The following is a 16,386-nucleotide window of genomic DNA, read 5'->3' as shown; positions in this document are numbered from 1 at the left end:
GAAACGAATGCATATAAATTTTAACCAAACATGACATTCCTCTGTTTGGTTAGCTTCAAGCTCTATAACCAAGTGAGAACTAGGGTCCTTTGTTCAGTCTCTCTATTTACCATTCTATGGTCACAAAGCTTCATTTGGAATAAGTTAACCCAAGCCTACAAGAAAAATTCTCGACGATAGCAGTTGCTACAAGAAAAATTCATTTAGAATAATGACTTGCTACTTTTCATTTTCTTGTCACTGATTGATTAAAAATTCCTAGTGTAAAGCTTTAGACATTGAAACACAAGCCTATGTTACATTTATATATTTTGAATGAACAACATTACAAGTACAGTTATCTTGAAAATATATGCAATGCCATCAAGACGTTCAAGCTCGAATTGCTTTTTCCAAGTTGATTGCTAGGAGAGGACGAGAATGCACTACCATTAACATCACATGCTTACTCAACCTTTTACGTCTTTCCACCCCATTTCCTTCCAAAATTCTCTATCCATTTACGATGCAGGAAGACATCCAGCACTACAATATCGACGAGAAAAAACCTTGTTTGCCATTTTCTCATATTCTCGGAAAGTGTTTTCTTTCCGCTCATAAAGAAAGTAACTCTATCATCTGTGTCCGACCCAGCAAGACGAAGAGGCTGCACTCTGGTGGTAAACTTGAAACCTGTTTTCTCTTTCATCAACACTAGACTAGCAGGAACAGATGCTTTCGAAGGGGAAAAATATCTGGACGATTGAAATGTACACAATATTAGGTAAAAATCAGAGTTCTATTCACAGAAATTTAAAGGTATTTCACCTTGCAATGATACAATTTCTAGTGCAGTAATGCTAATAAATAAAAATCATAAGCAATCACATAACCCTATTGCATTCTGTCGAAAGAAAACTCAGAACTAGAATTGTTGACTAATATAATTGTGAAAACAAAGTAAAAGAATTCCTTGTTTATAAGCAGGAGTAGAGGAATGCTTGCAACATTACTGACAAAAGAATATTTGTTACTACTAAATTTTATGCAGAATAACCATGCTGTATTCACCAACTTCAAAGCAAATACTGACAATATAAATTCGTGAAGCTAGAAATAACTCTTAGAATGAAACTATTACAGCAAAAAGAAAGATACATAAAATAACCAAAATGATATATGGTTCTTGGAGCATGCTGTATTTACTCAAACTTCAAAGCAAATACTGACAATTTAAATTCGTGAAGCTAGATAAAACTCATAGAATGACAAAAGTTACAACAAAAAGAATGATATATCGAATAACCAAAATGATACACAGTCTTGATGCGAGTAAAGCAGTCACATTTAGGAGTCCGTATATTTCAGGCTGTACAATGCATAAAACTGTCAAAAGGCAAATATCAAATCAGTTTAGCTATGGACTATATATAGGTGTGTGTGTGTATGCGCGCTTACCGCGGAAGTTTCTAATTTGTTTCTCTGAAGCCTCTTACACTTCAGGATCTCGAGTTCAGGTTCCCTCCAGAAACACGCCCCTCCTTTACTATCAAAAAAAGGAGACAACCAAACTTATCAATACAACTGTGCAAAATTATCAATTTATATTAGAATTCTTACAATTAAAAGGCCATTGCCAAATTTTACGATTTGGTCGCTTCTGTTAGTTTGAAGACAAGAGACAAAGAAACAATATAAAGAAGAAAAAAACTCTTGTTGCAAGACTTGAATAATAAGTTTCAGGATGCGCTTTGCAAGCTTACAAAGATGGATACCAATGACATATTCAATTGATTAGGCGCTATGATTGCTATCATATCTTATTTATTTGATAAAACTAGCAAATGCAACTGAATGTAAGAATGAAAAACAAAGAATATTAATGGCGAATAATGAGGGACTTGGCAAGGCTGTTGAAACAAAGAACAATGGTGGGAAAAACCTTCAGACAAGTGAAAAAGCTTCATTTTCTGACTGCCTGCAAGAATCAATAACGCGTTATAGTACAAGTTGAGAAAATAAAAGAGGGGAGCTGCTAATTAATTTCTCCGTCTCAAAGAACTTCCACATATTTTAAAACAGATCCATCAATTTTTTTTCAAAAACAATTAAGAGATTAAATAATTCAAACTGTTGATTTAATCCCTCATCGAGCAAAAAATGAAACACAATCCCTTTATTGGCAATACATTTTGTAAATATAATTATAAAACCATAAAGTTGGATAATCTGTACACAATTATTTACAGATGGAATGAAATTAATGTACAGCTGTTTCTAGAAACATACTAAAATGAAGATAAACCGTACCAATATGCCAGGGTTAGGACGAAGAGTACAGCAGTTTATATAGGAATAAAAACCCTTAAAACATATTGCTTGGGCTTAAATATATGGGCCGGGCCGGGCCTGATATTCAGATATTCCTAACATGCACAATATGTCCAAGTCCACAATTTGCTCGATTGAGCACAAGAAACCAAACTTTCCAAAATTAGGATGAAACTCAAACACGGACTTCAACATTCGTCTTATTAGTGAAATATAATATAGAGAACTTAAAAAGCATTGTTCGGAACATCAGACTATGCTAGGTATTACCGAGTCATTTTGTTGTATTAAGAAAACATCTTTTTTGCAAGAACCAATGACTGTGCTCATCTTTCGACATTCAGTAACGCAGCTTCAACATTGGCGCGTATACGAAAATAAGGGAAGAATAATCCCAAAACACACAATGAAAACAAATACCCCGTCAGAAGATTTCTACGTTAAAAATTGACAAAGGGGCTACCCTTGGGTAGCGAAGGGAGTATTCTTGACAACATTTTGTGTACATGATTTCCGATAGCAACTCGAAATTTTACTTATGCAAACCAAACATATATACGGAATCCTGGTGTGGGGGGGGGGGGGGTTGGTAAAGCTAAAAGGGAAAAAAAGATATACTAGTCTATGAAAGATATCAAGCAAACGTTTGCTAGCTAATGTGAGTAAAAAAAAAAATCCTGCCTACATTTGGGTTACCTGAACCTACAATTTGGTAGTTCATATCTTGGTATTGGTACTGCAAAATCAGAGATACTCAGTAGAGAGAATTTATTTTTTTTTTAAAAAAGAAGAATAAAGCTTACTACATTATTTTTTAATATATAAAATCATATAGAGAGAAGTTCCAAACTCTTCAATCAATATGCAGGTCCAAATAATGTGATAACTTTAAAAATAATGTTTGCTTGTAGTGGTTTCACAACTAGACCGGTCATCTTATATGATATTTTAGTCAAATAAAACTTAGATGATGCTAGTTCTTACCGATTCATTTAGTTGTATTAAGAAAGCATCGTTTTTGCAAGACACACCGGTGACTTTGCTCCACTTCTGACATTCAGCAATGCAGCTCCAACATTGGCGCCTACATGACAATAAAGGATTGAATAATTTAATTGAAAAAATGTAATTTTTTTATTATGCATAAATTATTATCAAAAATACAAACTCGAAGTATATGTTTATATGATGCCCAAAAAAAAAAACTGAAGATATCTGTAGAATTAAAAAATGACAACACCTCATCCATAATTAGCTTCTGCAGCAAAATAAATCCTCAAATATCTACAGAATTTCATTGTGTACATACTTTCTTCTTGCCTTCAAATTTTTCACCTGTTGCACCAAGTCATCAATTGTAGTCTAAGTCCTAGCAAAAGTAGTCCCATTAGAAACTTCAGAACCATTTCATACAGATACATGTTCTTTTCACTTTGCCACTTAAAATCTACAACACATATTCCTTTGGGCACAAATTCTTACTCCTCATCGACCAAACAGTCAAAATCAGCTGTTACCTCTTTTGTTACAACAAGCTGCTCAACTTCTAATAGATTCGGAAATTTGGACTATATTGGTCTATTGACATCGAACATATCCATACCTACTTTTTGCTCCGACTGAACCCTTCACCGAACCCTTGTGAGCCTTGTGAAATGAGTCCATAATTATCTATTGCTGCAAGCCTATCGTCTTCATCAAGAATCCCGTTTCCATCCTTTTCATGTTTTCTAGGAACCACACTTAATTGAGATAACACACTAGCACTAACCACTGGTGCCTCTGTATCAATGAACCTAAAGCTGCCTCATCTGGTACATATTCCCTAGTTGATAAAAAGGAGCAAATTCTCATTATGAACTTTGGTCCGATGAGCAGTGGTATTTTATAACTGCGAATCCAGGATCATTAGGAACGGTGCAGCCATCACAAGACACTAAACCAGATGTAAAATATAGCCTGTTAAAACTCCCGACATCATAAGCACTATGTACCCAATCATACTAGCCAAACCTGTGAATTGTGATCATCGGCTACAACAATGTCTTCACTTAAAGTGAAGTAGTTCGAAAACACAGGTTAAAAACTCTAGCTCTATACTGCCTCCATTGTTATGAACACTCTTGCATCTCTTCTCGACCATAAGAGGCTCTCTGTTTTCCCCAACCACTCCTAACAGACAGTTTCCAATACGCTCAGTTGAGAACCTGCCGTTTAAAGAAATGTGCTATCAGCAGCTGAGTTTGTAGTGCCGAAAGTATCCCACCGCAATATCACTTGTAGCATGCCAAGTGGGCCAAATATCAAAGACCTCACTTTCTGAAGCATCACGACTTTAAGATCAGGGCTACTGATACCCATACCATGACTACGACCAGAGTTTGCTGTACCCTCATCCAACCTCCTTGAGTGAAATAGGTGAAGAAGTACACAAACCTGCATACAAAATGCAAAAGTAGACGATAAAAAATTACCGTTTAGATTTTAGCACGTTTTTTACTTCTATATGACAAACTTAGGGACCTGCTCTGTAGCAAACCAAAATGGAACTTGTTAGGTAAATAGTATTTATCTTTAACAGCATTTCAAAATATAATTTTATTAAGTGGGCAGCATGACCAGATTGGAGCGACTTGAACCTGACAAATCACACCAGGACGCCAGCCTATAAAATATAATAACAAACAAGAACACATTTCGCTATATTTACATTAAACATATTCCAGATACCTATAACCGAGCATGAAATTTCTTTCCACATGAACTAATGCATGTGGATTAAGATTAATTGTCCCAGTAGATGTAGCCTGAAATACACAATATAGCACTCCCTACTCAAATTCAAATAAAAATGAAATCCCAGATTTAACCTGCTTTACAAAGTCAGCCAGGGAAGCTCAAAAATTTTATGTACGGGTTCTTTTTTTGAAGCACCTTTCGACATGATTATTGCACCAAACCACTTGAGTACTACACCTATTCAATTATCGTCCTCATCAAACTCCATGCTATACCTTGCAAACTGCCATTAGATCGATATGACATAAATTAACTTTGACCATCCAGCTTTGACATCATTAAAAGCAGATTAGGCATGAACTACTCATTATGCAGGATTTAGAATTTGGAGAACTGCTAATAAAACTGCACAAACAGCAAAACAACAAAAACCTCCCGCACCGTCACACACCGCAAAATACTGTTTTTATTTTTATGTGGTGCGGTTTGGATAGTCCAGGTGTCCGATGACTTATATTTTGGTGTCCCAGACCCAGATAATTCTTTAAAACAGTTACTCATTTGGCTATAAAAAAACAACAATAGGGAATTATATACATTAAATTATAATAAATAATTGGATTAAATATCAAATAGTTATTTAACTGAATCATATATCAATTTAGCCATTAAATTTAACACGGTAATCAGAAATTGATAAAGTAATGTAATCTCTACATACATTTAAATCACTAAAGTTATGTAATCTCTACTAGAAGATATACTATACTAACAAACAAGTATAAATCCCCAAAATATATTGTGCAAAATCATTAAATATCAGAAAAATGAAGATATACCTGATATCAACACTTCAATGTGGAGCATTTGTGTAATATTTGTGTAACTGCATGAGTCGAATGAGAAGAAGGTATAGCAGGTAATTGCCGATTGGTATGCTTGTTCACCGGTCTGGAAGAATTAGTAATTAATTTATTTATTTGTGATTTATTGAAAACTAGCTTTTACTTTATTTTTTGTTTTTCAAATTTATTTTCACATCATTTTTTTATTAATACAAATATATTAATCCTAACGTTATATATTAGTGTTTTTAATCGTGATAGATAATTTTAGGTGAAAATTATAAATAGCTCATATTCTAATTTTTGCAATAATGTGTTATTACTATTTAATCCAAAACATTACTTCAATAACTAGAGGATCTATTTAAAGTCATCTTAACCTAATAATTCTCAATATATATATATGTATATATATATATATCAATCTTCAATAAAAAATCCTTTTATATAGGTAGTGGAGAACCTTTTGATTTTATTATAGAATCTCATCAAAAAATTTAAATTTAATTTTAAAATTTTTAAATTTGATACTAATGTAGAATAATAATTATATTTGAATATTATAAAATTTTAACACCTATTTTAAAAAAAATTTATTTTACCTATGATTCCACTATAGAATAATTTTGGACAACAGTGATTATATCACAGAACCACTACAAATTGTTTTATTAATTTTTAATAATTTTTTAAATAAAAATTTGTACAACTTCGTTTTTTGATTTGATAATTAAAAATTATATTTATATATGATGAAAAATGAAATTAAAATGTGTATTTAATATTTTTAAATAATGGTTTTCCACGGACATCTTAGGGAGTCCTCCATGAATTGTCATATGAGTAGATCTTTGTGGGAAACCTTTTATTATATCTATTATAGGTGAACATGACTTTTCAACCTATCTTGTAAGTTATTAATATACCATTCTAACCATATTAATATTAAAAAAAAATATTTTCTGTTGTGCAAGACATGCCTTAAGATAACAAGACTAAGTCACATTTATAATTTTAAGATTTAGTTGACTAGTAACTTTGATATAATCTATAATGCTATTTCTTGAGTTTTCAAAAATGTTGGAATAGACTGTAGTATATTTCAGTAAACAACCAACAAGTTAGGAATAAATCTATAGAAGAAGATTAAACCTAATCATGCCTCAGAATGAAGAAAAATAGCTTAGTGAAGAATTGTTAGGCTTATGTTGTAGTCTTGTTGATAATTCACCAACACACATTATGTAGATTTATTTAGTATATTTTGTAGCCTTCAAAGGATAACCACAGTAATCTATCTGTTGAAAGAGTAGCTTATGTCAATAAGTATGTAGCACATTCTGTACACTAAAATAACTGGGGGATTTCGTAGCTTTAGTAGTTTCCAAGTCATGTTGACTACTAGCGGGATATGCAAAATAGGTGGGCTAAGTGTAAATATAAAATGCCTTGTAATTTTGTATAAGTGAAAGAGTATCAACTACTATGAAAACAACTTCAACTGCTAATCTACAAAACTTCAACGGATGACTCTACAAGTTTAAACGGATAACTCAATATGCCTTCAACGGATAAGTCAAGCCTTCAACGGATATCAGTTAAAGATATCAACGGATGCTATCAAGAAAGTTTCAACGGATGACACCAAAATACCGTCAACGGATAACAACTAAGAAGCTTCAACGGATAATCAATAAGATAATAGTTGATAGGGACTTGACAGAAGCTGACAGAGTCACATGGATTGATAGTGTACAAAAGAAATGTAGCAGCCTGATTGCAGGTGTTTGAAAAAAATGAAGTATTTCCATTTCCATGCAAAACAAGCTCGTTCAAAGATGTTGTATCTTACTTGAATTGCATTGGACAGAGAAATGAAGAAATATGTGATTGGACCTAGCTGATAGGAATATTATTCTTGTCTTATTGCATATGTAAACTTGGTGAATATATAAACCAAGTGTAGCAAGTATCTTAGAACTTAACTAGAACAACAAGTAGAACAAGCAAGCTATATCTTTAGTACTCTCAAGTTCTAAGTTATAATTTACTTGTAAGCAACTGTGTGCATTTTGCATCACAGAGATTTCTTCAATATATACATCTCTGGTGGAAAGACAAATCCACCAGAAAGTTTTTAAACTTGTATTTATTTACTTTGTGTTAGTTGAATACTTTTAAAGTCTTATTTGTATTATTGCATATTCACAAATACAATTGTATATTGTTTTTCAAAAAAGTAAAAAGTAACCAGAATTCCATTCAACCCCCCTTTTTTAATTCTGTTAATATATTTTAGGGAATAACAATTGGTATCAGAGTAAGCTCTTAACATACAAAGAGTTTAAAGATCAAAGCAATCAAACAACATGAGCAGAAAAGATGTTGGAGTGAAAATTTCAATTCTGGACAAATATAACTATCATCACTGGAAAGTGAGGATGCACCTTCATCTACTCTATCAAGATGAAAGCTATGTCAACTGCATAGAGAATGGACCTCATGTTCCTCGCAGGGCTGCAACAGAAGCTGGTGAAGCTACTGGAAATGAGCAAACTGTTCCAAAGCCCAAATCAGAATGGACTGATGAAGATATTGAAGCAGTTCACAAAGATAAAAAGGCCATAAATATTTTATTCAATGGTCTAGATCAAGACATGTTTGATAATGTCATAAATTGCAAAACTAATAAGGAAATCTGGGATCAAGTTCAAGTGCTATGTGAGGAAACTGAGCAAGTCAGTGAAAACAAGATGTAACTTCTCATACAACAATATGAACACTTCCGCTTTGAAGATGGTAAGTCCTTGAATGATACTTTCAGTATATTTCAAAAGCTATTAAATGGACTAAAGTTGTATAGAAGAGTCTATTAAACCAAGGATTCCAACCTAAAATTCCTAAGGTCTTTACCAAAGAAATGAAAGCCAATGACAGTTTCTCTCAGGAATTCACAAGAGTACAAAGATTTTACTCTTGAAAGAGTGTATGGAATTTTGAAGACCTATGAGTTTGAAATGGAACAAGATGACCTGATAGAGAAAGGAAGGAAGAAAGGTGGGTCTGTGGCATTGGTAATTGAGTAAGAGAGAGTGATGGAAATGAATGTTGAAGCTATTAAAACTACACCAAACACTAATGTTTGTGATGACAGATCTGAGTTGAGCAAGGGAAAAGGGTTGATGGATGAAGATGAAGAATGTACAAGTCAAGATGACATGGATGAAGTTGATGAACATCTAGCCTTTTTGTCTAGAAGATTTGCAAAACTAAAATTCAAGAAAAACTTTGGAGCTGCAAGGCCTAATTGAAACATGGTTGACAAAACCAAATTTATATGTTTCAAGTGTGGCCTAAGTGGTCATTTTGCAAATGCGTGCGGAAAGCCAACTTCAAAAAAAAAAGATTTGAGCCTGTGGACTACAAAACGAAATATTTTGAGTTGCTCAAGAAAAAAAGAAAAGGCTTTCATAACTCAAGAAAATGACTGGGCAGCTAATGGCGATGATGTAGATGAAGACATGAACTATATCAACCTAGCTCTCATGGCCAAGTCAGATGAAACATAGGTTAGTTCATCCAGCAATCAGGTAATCACTACTGATCTTTCACAGCTTTTTGAAGTTGAATGCAATGATGCTATTAATGAAATATCTACTAAACTGTATCATATACGTGTCACACTTAAATCACTCACTAAAGAGAAAAGGACAACAAAGTGGTTCTTACTAGAGTAAGTAAAGGGAATGTGTACTTAGCTGACTTCAACTCAACAAAAGTAGATTTAATCAGTTACCTATTCAGCAAAGCAAGTCAAGATGAAAGTTGGTTGTAGCACAAGAAGCTATCTCATTTGAACTTCAAGATAATGAATGGATTGGTCAGGAAAGACCTTGTTAGAGGCATTCCTCAAGTTGAATTTTCAAAGGATGGACTGTGTGGTACTTGTCAAAAAGGAAAGCAGATAAAAACATCATTTCAAAGGAAGCTTGATACAATAATTGATGAACCGACACATGGATTTATTTGGACCAGCCAATGTATTATCAATTTCCAAGAAGAGGTATTTCCTAGTGATTGTAGATGATTTTTCAAAGTTCTTATGGACATATTTTCTTGGATCAAAAGATGAATCTAGTGAAATCATCGTCAATCACATTAGACAAGTCAACAATCATCCTGATCTCAAAGTTAGAAGAATCAGGAGTGACAATGGAACTGAGTTCAAGAATTTAACAATGAGGTTGTTTTGTGAAGAAAATGGAAGCATGCATGAGTTCTCAGCTCCAAAAACACCACAACAAAATGGAGTGGTTGATGGAAATAACAGGTCATTGATTAAAGCTGCAAGGACTATGCTAGAAGAATCAAAGTTGCCAACTTATTTCTAGGCTGAGGCTGTTAACACTGCATGCTAAACTCAGAATATTTTCTTGATCAATCAAGCCAAAGGCATGACTTCTTATCAGTTGTTCAAGAGAAGGAAGCCAACACTGAACTTTTTTCATGTTTTGGATGCAAATCTTATATTCTAAGGAATTAAGCTGACCAACATGGAAAGTTTGATGCAAAAGCTGATGAAAGTATCTTTGTTGGATATGCTATTGGAAAAGCATATAGAGTCTACAATCTGAGAACCAATATTGTTATGGAATCTGTACATGTTGTGTTTGATGATAAAAAGATTGAAGGATTGCAAGATGAAGGTTTCCATGAAAGCCTCGAATTTGATAATGTTGAGATATATTGTGATGATAGTGATGATGAAAGGGATCAAGAAGAAATGGCAAAAGGATGTTCAAATGAAGCAACAACAATTGATACATAGAGTGTTGCATTCGTTGAAAGACAAAGTGCAGCATCTGTTGAAAAATAAAGTGCAGCATCCGTTGAAAGACAAGGAACTGCATCCGTTGAAAGAAAAAGTGCATCATCCGTTGAAAGACAGAACAGAGCATCATTGATGATCATTTTTAATAGGGGCTGAAGGTCATTCTAGATCATTGTTTGACAGAACCCATCTTCAAATCAGAGACCCACCAACTCAGGGGGACTGACACTCAGCTACACATGAAGACAACAATGAGGCCACTTCATCTAGAGCAAATCTACCACCTCAAAGAAAATAGACTAAGGATCATCCATTTGAACTTACCATTGGTGATGTAACATCTAGAGTATAAACAAGGAAAACAACTCAAGATGAATGTCTATACAGTAGCTTCCTATCACGGGAAGAACCAAAGAAGGTAGAAAAAGCTCTAATGGATCCAGATTGGGTTTTAGCTATGCAAGAAGAGCTAAACCAATTTGAGAGAAACAAAGTATGGAAGCTGGTACCCAAACCTAAAAATAAGCATTCTATTGACAATAAGTGGGTATTCAGAAATAAGATGGATGAAAATGGCATAGTCATATGGAACAAAGCTAGATTGGTTGCAAAAGGGTACTTTCAGCAAGAGGGAATATATTTTGATGAAATATTTGCTCCAGTTGCAAGACTTGAAGCTATCATAATCTTTCTAGCCTATGCAGCCCATGCCAATTTCAAAGTCTATATCAAATGGATGTAAAACGTGCCTTTCTGAATGGAGAATTGGAGGAGGAAGTCTATGTCAGCCAACCTCTAGGTTTTGAAGACCCCAACTTTCTAGATTATGTTTATACTATCTATTGAAAACACTTTATGGATTGAAGCAAGCACCTAGAGCCTGGTATGAAACTTTGTCAAAGTTTTTTTTAGATAACCACTTCACTAGAGGTAACGTTGACAAAACTCTTTTCTCTAGAAATGTTAATGGCTCTAGTATACTTGTTCAAATTTATGTAGATGATATAATATTTGGCTCTACAGATGATAAACTTTGCAAAAATTTTGCGAAATTGATGCAAAGTGAATGTAAATGAACATGATGGGAGAACTAACTTACTTTCTTTGTTTACTATTTTAGCACATCTGCAAACCTTTATGATCTTTTAATGAAGTTTGACTTAATAGATTGCACATCTGCAAAAACTCCCACGACCACTGCCACCAAACTTGAATTGAACACAACTGAAAAGTCTGTGGACATTTCAAGTTATAGAGGTATGGTAAGCTCACTTTTATATTTGACAGCTAGTAGGCCATATATAATATTTGCTACATATCCTTGTGCTAGATTCCAAGCCGAGCCTAGGAAATCTCATTTTGTAGCTATTAAGGGAATTTTCAGATCTCTCAAGGGCACACCAAAACTTGGCATTTGGTACCCTAGAGATTCTGGTTTCGATCTAATTGATTATTCATATGCAGATTATGCAGGTTGCTATATTGATAGAAAAAGTACAACAAAAACATGTCAATTTCTAGAAAACAAGTCGGTGTCCCGGTTTAGTAAGAAACAATACTCAATTTCTACTTCCTTAGCTGAAACTGAATACATTGTTGCTAGAAGCTATTGTGCAAAGATTTTATGGATGAGAAATCAATTATTGGATTATGGTCTACATATGGACAAGATTCCAATCTTCTGTGTCAGCACAAGTGCCATTACTGAAAATCCCGTGCAACATTCAAGGACAAAAAACATTGATATCAAGTATCATTTCATAAGAGAGCATGTGATAAATGGTACTGTGGAACTTCATTTTGTTCCAAGTGAGCAGTAACCTGCATACATCTTTACCACTTGATGAATCAACTTTTACCACGTTGGTAAGTGAATTAGGTAAGCTAAACTACTCTTAATTTATTTTTATTGATATCTATGCAATTTGTAATACAACCATAAATAAATTTGATTTTCTTGATCAAGTCATGAAAGGGTGAAATTTTGGCTAAGTCAAAACTAATCTTTCAACGGAAAATGATTATCCGTTGATAGTCAAAAATATTTCTAGATACATTGTCCATCAACGAATAATGGTATATTTGATATTCGTTGATCAATTATAACCATTATAACGACTCGTATATTTTTAGATTACTAAAATGTGTAATTATGAAATTATTGAATAAATAAAATATGTGTATAGCTTCTATCAACTATGTGTTTTTTTTCTTATTAACTATGTGTAATTTATGGTGTACCGGGTTGTTCGCATAATTAATTATTGAGTTGTACTGAATTGTTTTCACTTTTAAAAGTGGAATTAATGCAAATTTATTTGCATAAATATTTGGATTGTCTCTAAAATTGTTTTTATGATTTTATAATTACAAGATTTATTTTTGGAACTTTTATAAAATTTAGAAATCAATATTTGATTGATTATTTATCCCTAAGTGATTTTCTGATTGTATTTATTAGTAAAATCAAATATTGAATTCAGAAAATCTTCAAAAAATTATGAAACCCATATTTTGTGAAGTTTATAATATTCTGAGAATTTTAAAATTATTTTATAAATTTTTGGGATTAATTTCACCCGCGCGTTGATTCGTTTTAATTGATAAAAGCGGGTATAAGTTGCATTTCAGAAATTATTTTAAAATTATGAAATTTATGTTTCTATGAACTTCGGGATATTTTTAATATTTTAAGACTATTTTGATAATTTTCTGAATTTATTTTATGTCCAACTTGACCCGATAAATTGCAAAATAGCGAATAGAAAGAGGGCTGCAGTGCGTTGTATTAATACGTGTTAAACTTTCAGGAATTCAATGGCTACGTGTTCAATTTTCAGGCCTAACTTTTACATTTGTCACGCTGTGATTTGCTGCCAGATGATAAGGATTATTTTCATAATATAAACCAAAATTGAAAAAAATAATAACAGAACTCTGTCTCTCTCTTTATTCCTTCATCTCTCTCCCTCGATTACTCTCATCCCCCTCTGTTTCTCCGGTTTCCCGCAATCACCGCCATTTTTTCCCCGGTATTTCCCTGTGGATTATGAATTATAATGATTGGATTGTTTGATTTGGGTGATTGGTTGATTTGACATCGATTTATGTTTCGACGAGTAGTCCGATAACCAAAGGAGACGCTGCCTGATTTCTGGGAAATCGAACCACAGAAATACGGAAGCGTATCCGGTAATTATCGAGACGTCGAGAGAATATATAAATATATATATATATATATATATATTTATTTTATACAAAACTTGATTGTACGTTGTGGTGAAATATTTTGCCAAAACCAATAACCCTAATTTTGTACAATGACGAGTATACGTATTTTCTGAAAATGAACATCGAACCGATTTTCGAGAATGTGAACCCTAATTTTTGTGTGTGTTATGATAATATATATAATTATGAGTCGAGAATCATTATCGTCTGGATAAAGTGTCTAGCGAGGATATGTCAAGCATACTTGGTTGTCTAACATAGGGTATTTCGACTCAGTTGGTTCTAGCCGAAGGACTCAAGAATTGATATCGAACTAAGGGTAACCTAGTGATCAGTTGACAAGCGCAGCGAGGTTCTCAGCAAAGGACCTGAGCATTGAACTCGGATCCAGGATAGTCTGCTAATTAGGTCATAAGCTGAACGTCCGAGTCAATTCAAAATCAGTTAGTGAGAGTTGTAAAGCTCTGCAAGGCAAGTACCCCTGACCATACTCTTATGGTTCAGTATATATGAATGAAATGTTGTTTTATTTTCGAACAGGAACATAAAACGTTTTAAGTTACGTATTCCCTGTGTTTGAAAATGTTGTTAACTATATGTTTAGGGGAAAAGTAACTTCTGAAAGTACCTAACTCTAAAAGGTGATTAAAATGGATTTTTTTGAATAGTGTACTGTGACATAATTGATTTTAACAAGAGATAGGTAAAAGTGATTTTGAAACAGGATAAAACAAATTAGATATTGGATAACGTTGCGTAAATGGCTAATTCGGTTGCGCGCATTACATAACCGATTAGTCCAGCATAGTTAATCAGAGACCTAGCTAGTCTCTGCGGATCCGGTTATTTTGTGTGAAAGCCCGATCAGCTCTCCTAGACATTTTGTGTGATAGCCCGACCAACTATCCTAGATAATTTTTGTGGAGGCCTGATCAGCAGTCCCTAGATAACATCCAATACATATCTGGTTGTTGTTTTGTGGTTCGAGTAACGGAACAAGTGGTTTTGTGGTCCCCATAACGGGATGGATGGTTTTATGGTTCCTGTAACGGAATAGTGGTTTTGAAAATGAAAATAACATGCTAAAATTTGACTTTGGTATTTATACACAGCACACGACTAATGATATTGTTTTACAGAGTATGCTAGTTTTGAATATCCAGTTTCTGAATATTTTAGTTATTTTCTAACAAGTTATGAATTCTATTCCTATAACTATTTTATTGTAAATCATTTTACTTGTTATTCATATAGTGGTACTGCTGAGCAATTAATTGCTCACCCTCTCAGAATATTTTATATATGTATTGCTGATGCCTAGGAGATTCTTCCGTGGTAGTCAGGGCAGAGTTCCAGTTCCTTCCATGTCAGACTCCTCTGAGGTAGTTGTACGTGTTGGACCAAAGATGGTCTATTGAGTTGCTGTATTAAGTTAATTGCATCAGGATGGTTTGCCGTAAGTCGATTTTGTAATAGTTGTAACCTAAATCATACTTAAACCTGGAAAAGGTCTTGGTAAGGGGTTGTGGTTATGTATAATTAATGATTTAGATTATATTGTGTTTACTTTTATTATTGTCGGTGATGTCAACTCCTGACCCCGGGGTTGAGGCCGTCACAGTTGGTATCAGAGCTACAGGTTTGAGTCCCTGATTTAGGCTAGGAATAGAGTAAAAGAGTGTAGAAGAGGTTATATAAAGGTGTGAGTCAGCAACTCAATCAGAGGAGCGAGTCTAAGAGTTCAGTCGAGGGTTTCTAAGGCGAAACCCTGACGCCTATTGAGGATTGGCTGGAGATGCCCTAGTTTTTAGTATGACTCCCTCGTATATGTATTATTAGTAATGTCCGGTAGAGATTTCTAGTTTCCCCCTCGAGAAAACGAATCTGATTGCGAGAATTCAGCATTTGAGCGAGCCCTTGATGTGTCAGCTGAAGGCACGCCAACATTATTTCTAAATATCGTATTATCTTTTTCAAGTGATGTTGTTGGACCCAGTGTGCGACTTCAGTGAGTTCAGATGGAATGATAATAGTCAGTGGCTGCTATGACAGCCAAGTCTCATAGAGTCTGTGGATCAGTACTGTGGTTTATATTTTGAACCCTTATACTTCTTTCTTGAGACGTATTTTGTTTCAAGAGTAATTGTTTACTATTCCATAAGTTACTTTTTTTTATGTGAGAAAGTTAAGAATGCGAAGTAAGCAGCTTAGGGTTCTGTTGATCTCATTACAAATCAGATTCTCCCCTTCCTATTTGTGAATTTTCTATCTAAACATTGTTTCTTTTCTCATTGATTCCATCGGTTGATTGGGGCAGACAATGCATATGCTTTGACTGTTTGTCTGTGTGACAAAGGGTCTGGTGGGATGCCACCAAATTATATATTGTACACTATGCAGTACTAAGACTGGCCATCTTATATACTTGTA

The 16,386-nt window shown here is 33.9% G+C and overlaps 1 long non-coding RNA gene across 3 annotated transcripts; it reads right to left on the bottom strand.

Annotated features, from left to right (window-relative positions):
• Window positions 1–202: 202 nt before the first annotated feature.
• On the bottom strand, window positions 203–6,019 carry LOC141670578 (uncharacterized). Of its 3 annotated transcripts, XR_012554639.1 has the most exons (6): window positions 5,889–6,019; window positions 5,181–5,332; window positions 3,551–4,746; window positions 3,295–3,394; window positions 1,438–1,957; window positions 203–734 (listed from the first exon to the last, which is right to left on the bottom strand). It is a non-coding gene; the product is annotated as an uncharacterized LOC141670578 (long non-coding RNA). The 3 variants fall into 3 exon arrangements; XR_012554638.1 differs by lacking the exon at window positions 5,181–5,332 and having other exon boundaries at window positions 5,889–6,007; XR_012554637.1 differs by lacking the exons at window positions 3,295–3,394; window positions 3,551–4,746; window positions 5,181–5,332; window positions 5,889–6,019 and having other exon boundaries at window positions 1,438–2,262.
• Window positions 6,020–16,386: the final 10,367 nt, after the last annotated feature.

The sequence above is a fragment of the Apium graveolens genome, chromosome 7 (assembly GCF_009905375.1).
Source record: "Apium graveolens cultivar Ventura chromosome 7, ASM990537v1, whole genome shotgun sequence".
NCBI lineage: Eukaryota > Viridiplantae > Streptophyta > Magnoliopsida > Apiales > Apiaceae > Apium > Apium graveolens.
This window is presented reverse-complemented; position numbering and strand designations above follow the sequence as displayed.